The following is a 6000-nucleotide window of genomic DNA, read 5'->3' as shown; positions in this document are numbered from 1 at the left end:
TTGTGACAAGGTGTCTCTATGTAGTTCAGGCTGGCCTTGAACTCACTATATAACACAGGGTGGCTTTGAACAAAATGCACAGCGATCCTCCTGCTTCAGCCTCTCAAGTGCTGGGATTACAGCCATGGAACACCACGCCCAGGTTTAGGGACGCGTTTTAACTCTCACTTTTGCAAGGTGACACCGTGGAGCCTGCCAGACACCCTAGATCTCAGGTCGGGGAGAACTCTCCCGTAAGACCTTTCTCTACAGAACTGGAGCACACCAATTCCGGGCCCAGGAAGCCGGGACCTTTTCCCAGCTGCATCTTCCTGGCGCCCTCTCCTGGGTAAATTTAACAGCACCAGCTGGAAGGAAAAGCGTCTGAAGACTCAGATCCGCTTTCGCAGGGACACGGGCGATTTCCCAGAGGCTAAACCTGTTCATGCTGTCACCTGAAATAGTAAAGCTCATTTTAGAGGTTGATTCCCACGGATGTTAAACGGGCACATTTTGGATGTTGCAGAACACTCTTCAAGAACCTGTGGGGGCTGGGCATGGTGGCCCAGGTTTGGAATCCCAGCACTTTGGGAAGCCGAGGCAGGAGAATCGGAGGGAGGAGAATCGAAAGTTCAAGCCAAAGGTGAGTAATTTAGCGCCCTAGCCAGACACTGTGTCAAAATGAATAATAAAAGGCTGGAGGGCCGGGGATTTAGCTCAGTGGTTCCGGTGCCTGCCTCGCAAGCACAAGGTCCCGAGTTCGATCCCCGGTACCAACAAAACAAAACAAAACAAAAACTCTGGAGATGTAGCTCAGTGTGAAGGTTTTGGTTCAACCCCTTACTACCAAAAATAAAACAAAAATTCTCTAATCCCTCTCCCACCCTCCAAAACATCAATTGGGCCAAGGTGACGAAGTCCTGAGGCTGGAAGCCCAGGCAAAGAAAGAGGACGTGGTGGGGCTCTGCGGGGCACCTGGGCTGGCCGAGAGTGTCAGCGCTGGAGGGTGTCAGAGGAGAAGGCCAAGGACGAGGACGACTTCCTGGGCCACACACAGAGACCCTCGCCACCAGCGGTGGCTCTGGAGCAGTAGAAAATGCACAACCCGCGCACGAGTTAACTGTACTAGTAACAAAACAGCCAGCCCCTTGAGAGAAAAAGAGAAAGCTGCACCCCACCCCACTGAGTTCTAGGACCGCTGACGACTCGCGAGGTCCTAGGTCACTATGCGGGGCTGAGCCCCGCCCCGTACCCCCAAGGGGCGTAGACAGACCTCCTCCACACCCTAACTCGGGCGGGCACTGGGAACTGCCCGGGCCCCGCCCACCTCTCCCTCTGTCCCGCCCACCTCTCCCTCTGTCCCGCCCACCTCTCCCTCTGTCCCGCCCACCTCTCCCTCTGTCCCGCCCACCTCTCCCTCTGTCCCGCTCCCAGCCTTGTCCCAGCTGCGCGCGCAACCCACACGGATTTCCCCCCCCCCCCCGCCTCCGGAGCGCGCGCGCCCCCGCGCCGCCGCCGCCGCCATTTTGGAGCAAGCTGAGCGCCGGCCGCGGCCCCGAGCCGTCCGGAGTCTGCTGGCCGCGCCCGTGTCTCCAGGCGCCGCTCCCGGGCCGGGCCCATGTGCGTGCGGCCCGTCCCAGGCCGCCTGGGCTTCTCCTCTGCCAGCGCCCTGGCCTCCACGCGGGCCTCCGAGGAGCTGCTACGACCCCGAGGCCGCGAGGCAGGTAAGTGCGGCCGGCCGCCGGCCGCTCCCTCGGCCTAGCGCGGAGAGGGAAGTCTGTCGCCAGTCTGCTCCCGCTCGGCCGGTCAGCTCGCCCTGTCTGTCCACGCCGCCGGCCTTCCGCGCCCAGACAGTGTTTCTGCCGGTCTGCCCTGAGGTCATTCAGCAGCCCTGCCGCACACCCGGTCACTGTTCCTGTCGGAGCCCCGTCAGTCCGTTCCCCTGTCAGCTCCCCTGGCAGTTGGCTCCTCTATCGCTTTTCCTGTCAGTGTCCTGTCGGCTTCACTGTCGCTGCTCCTGTCAGCTCCCTGTCAGTCCCTATGCTGATAGGGCCCTGCCCGCACAGCCAGTGCTCCTCTGTCAGTCCGTACCCTGCCAGTTAGCACCTTTTTCACATAACTAGCAGCCTCTGCCTGCATCACAGTCGGTGAACCTTTTAGAGCTTTCAGTGATACAGACAGCTAGCTGCAGCATGTGTGCCATAGGTTTGCCACCACTGCCCTACGTGATCAGCACCTCTGGCAGCCAGCACTCTGGCAGCATCCCCTTGTCAGCCAGCTTCCCCTGTCACCAGCAACCCTGTCAGCCTCCTGTCAGTCTTGTCAGTCAGGACCTCCTTCAGTCAGACAGTGGGCTTCCCCCACAATCACATCCCGCTTCTCAGTGTTGCCCTCCCTATCAGTGACCCTCTTTACCCCCCTGCCTGCCAAGGTCCCCTAAGTCAAGGCCACTTCTGCCTGTGATGCTCTGCACCCCTACTAGTACTCACCCCATCAGTCCCAGCTATCACTGATTTCCCCACCTGTCAGTGACACCCCCTCATGGTTGTCAATGGTCTCTGTCAGTGCCTTGCTCTCAGTGCCTGCAGTGGCCTCCTTGTCGGTGACTACCCTGAGTGTCTGCTTTATGCCTATCGGAGGGTTCTTCCACTCTTCACTGCCAGTGCTGCTCTCTCTCCCAACCTGTCAGGGTGGAGCAGACCCCCTGATGTCAGTGCATGCCCCCTGGCAGTGTTCCAGCATTCCCTCCTTAGTGTTCCCTCCCTCACTTTTACACACCCTTACCACCCTACTGTTTGTCACCTCACCTGCCATTGCCCTCCATTGCTTCTTTCCTTCTTGTTAGTGTGAGACACTTCTCTCTCAGTGCTCAGTCCTCTTATCCAAGTACTGATTCCTCTTTCTGTCAAGCCTTACATTAAGGCTCTAGGTGTCACCAGTCACCTGTCCCCATTTTTCACCTTCTCTGGCCTATCTCCTTATCCCTAACTTCCATCCCCATCATTTCTTCCTTCATACCTGGTACCTTCCCCCATGCAATTTACTGGGCTGTCTTTAGGGTTCCTCTGTCTGCTACTTTGTGTCCTTTCAGCCTGCCACTCACTTACTACTGCTCCACGTTTGCTGTACTGATCACTTGCCCTCTCACCACCAGCTCCCTCCAGTCTGTTACTTCCACTTAGTTCCTGCCTCTCACTGCAAAACCCCAACCTGTCACTGTCCCACCCACTCATCTTGTCCCTCTGCCGTTGTCCAGTCTGTAATTTTTTCACTCCACCTCTCCCATCATTCTCCTCTACATGCTCCTGGCTTTTTGCCGTGCTCACCTTTGCCTACATTCATCTGTTCACCTTTTCTTCTTCCTCTTCCTCCTCTTTTTTTTTTTTTTTTGGATATAGGGTCTCACTATGTAGCCCAGGCTGGCCTTGAACGAGAAGCAATCTTACTGCCTCAGCCCCCCAAGTGCTGGGATTACAGCCGTGTGCCACCAAGCCTGGCTTGATTTCTAGCCCTTTTTTTTTTTTTTTTCTTTTTTGTACCGGAGATTGAACTCAGGTTCTTGCGCTTGCACAGCAGGCGGCGAAACCACTGAGCTAAATCCCCGTCCCTAATTTCTAGGCTTCTTTATGAAATAGATGGACAGTGGTATTATACTGAAATGGGGAGGTTGGATTGGGGTAGAAGTAGGTATGAGGGAGTTTTAAGTTGGAGGGAGGAAACAAATCTTTCTTTTGGCAGAAAGGAGAGAAGTCTGAAAAGTCCAAGGGTTGTTAGGGAAAAAGTATCTTGTAGAAGAATCTGGAACCCAAGGTCAGGCTGCAGGTATACAACTTGGAGCAGGAGGATAATGTTTAGAACCTTGGAAATGACTATTTACTTAAAACACACACACAAAGCAGAATGTATTGAGAATTTATTATGGTCTATTGAATTAAATGCTTTTTGTGAATCATTTAATATTCACATCAACCCTAGGATGTAGGAACTATAATTTCTCTGTTTCACAGATGAAGAGACTGAGGTATACAACAAATAATAGATCCAGGACTTGTACCCCAAGCAGTTTGACTCTAAATGTGACCCCTTTTTATTATTTAAAATTTTTGGATAATAATAGCAATAGGCAATTATGTACCTGGTGCGCGCATGTGTGTGTGTGTGTGATCTGTATGCTCCAGTAAAGCTTTATGGAGAACAACAGGCCCAGGCACGTTTTTGTTTGTTTGTTTGTTTTGAGACAAGGCCTCCCTCTGCAGTTTGTGCTGTCCTTGAACTCACTATGTAGCCCAGGCTGGCCTTGCTCGAAGTGATCCTGCAGCCTCAGTCTCCCAAATTCTGGGATTACAGGGGTGAGCCACCACTCCCTGCTAGTGTTATTTTGTTGTTGTTGTTGTTGTTTTTTGGTACTGGGGATCGAACTCAGGTCCTTGCGCTTGCACAGCAGGTGACGAAACCACTGAGCTAAATCTCCGGCAGGCTAGTGTGTTATTTTAATTGTAGTTTTAATTTGTATTTCTTTGATAAACACAGATGGTGAGGACTTTTCATGTACTTATTGGCTATTTGCATATTTTTGTTGTTGTTTTTGAGAGGGTTAGTATGGACTATGTAGTCCAACCTGGCTCAAACTTCTAATTCTCTGCTTCAGCCTCCTGATGGTGGAGTTACAGGCATGCACTACCATGCCCAGCCTTGTATATCCTTTGTGAAGTGTCCTTCAAGTAATTTGCTCGCTGCTTATTGGATTGCCCCCCCACCCTTACTGGGGATTGAACCCAGAGCCTTTGCACTGCCCTTTCTATATATAGCCCAGGATGGCCTTGAATTTACTATGTACCTCAGGCTGGCCTTGAATTTGAGGCAATCCTCTTGCTTCAGCCTCGTGAGTGCTGGGATCACAGGTGCCACCACACCTGGCCCAAAATTTTTTGAAAATTTTTTTTTTTTTTTGGTACCGGGGATTGAACTTGGGTCCTTAGCTTTTGAGGCAGGCGGTGGAACCACTGAGCTAAATCCCCGGCCCAATTTTTTGAAAATTTTGAAACAGGATCTCACAAAGTTGCTAATTGCCTATGCTGAGCTTCAATTTGTAACCCTCCTGCCTTAGCCTCCCAGAGTGCTGAGATTACAAGTGTGTACCACTGTGCCCGATTGGATCGTCTTTTTAGTGTTTAAAGAGTCAAGAAATACATTGTGATTATAAGTCCTTTGTGGTGTGATCATGTGTATGTGTGTAGATATGCACATATAGTGAGGGGGAGGGAGGAGAGGAAAGGGGATGTATATGTATGTTTTTTCCTGGTTTTAAAATTTTGTTGCTGCTGTTCTGTTGTTTTTCTGTTCCTTTGTTTTTGGTACCGGGGATCGAACTCAGGACCTTGCCCTTGTGAGGCAGGCGGTGGTTAATTATGTATTATAAAGGTTAAGTCATGAGATCAATTAGTGTTGCCCAGGCTGGGCTCAAACTTGGAATCCTCTTGCTTCAGCCTCTCAGAGTGCTACCATGCACAGCTTTTTTGTTTTTGTGAGACAGGGTCTTGCTATGTTTTAGGCTTGCCTCACACTTGCTTTGTAGCTCAGGCTGGCTCAAACTTGTGATTGTCTTACCTCTGTCTTCGAAGTTGTCTTAAGAGAGAGAAACCAGCTTCCTAGGGTGATAGAGTAGGATTGTTAGACTATATTTAATGTTCACTTGAGGTTTGTGGTCTTTAATTTAAAATGAGTAAAACTCAAGCTAGGTTTCCTCATGGAAGCCGTCTCTGACCAATACTCTGGTAATTCCAGCCCCCACCCCCATGGCAACAATTGCTAACATTTTTTGGGTATTTACTGTTGCCACGCCAGTAATGGATACTGTGTTATAGGTTAGCGTGTTTAATAGTTGCACTACCCTTTGAAGTATGCACTGTTATCACTTATATCTTGCAGTAGTGGAAACTGAGGTACAGAGACTTGAGAACTTAAACTCCAGGTTAGTGCCCTAATCTATGTTCTCCATCTCCACATGATAACCGAATTCTG

General features: G+C 51.0%; 1 protein-coding gene across 6 annotated transcripts in view; it reads left to right on the top strand.

Moving 5' to 3' along the window:
• Positions 1-1468: 1468 nt before the first annotated feature.
• Positions 1469-6000, top strand: part of Ppp6r2 (protein phosphatase 6 regulatory subunit 2) — a 103065-nt gene continuing 98533 nt past the window's right edge. For 3 of the 6 annotated variants that reach the window (XM_087213618.1, XM_087213619.1, XM_021258719.2), the window contains exon 1: positions 1469-1703. The gene's annotated coding sequence lies outside the window, so the exon portion shown is untranslated. The remainder of the gene's footprint in view (positions 1704-6000) is intronic. The other 3 variants (XM_087213620.1, XM_013072440.3, XM_087213617.1) reach the window with 3 other exon arrangements.

This window comes from Heterocephalus glaber, unplaced genomic scaffold (genome assembly GCF_053883595.1).
Source record: "Heterocephalus glaber isolate CG9 unplaced genomic scaffold, H.glaber_assembly_v1.0 deba00001444, whole genome shotgun sequence".
NCBI lineage: Eukaryota > Metazoa > Chordata > Mammalia > Rodentia > Bathyergidae > Heterocephalus > Heterocephalus glaber.
The sequence above is the reverse complement of the archived record's forward strand: the minus strand, read 5'-3'. Positions and strand labels throughout refer to the sequence as shown.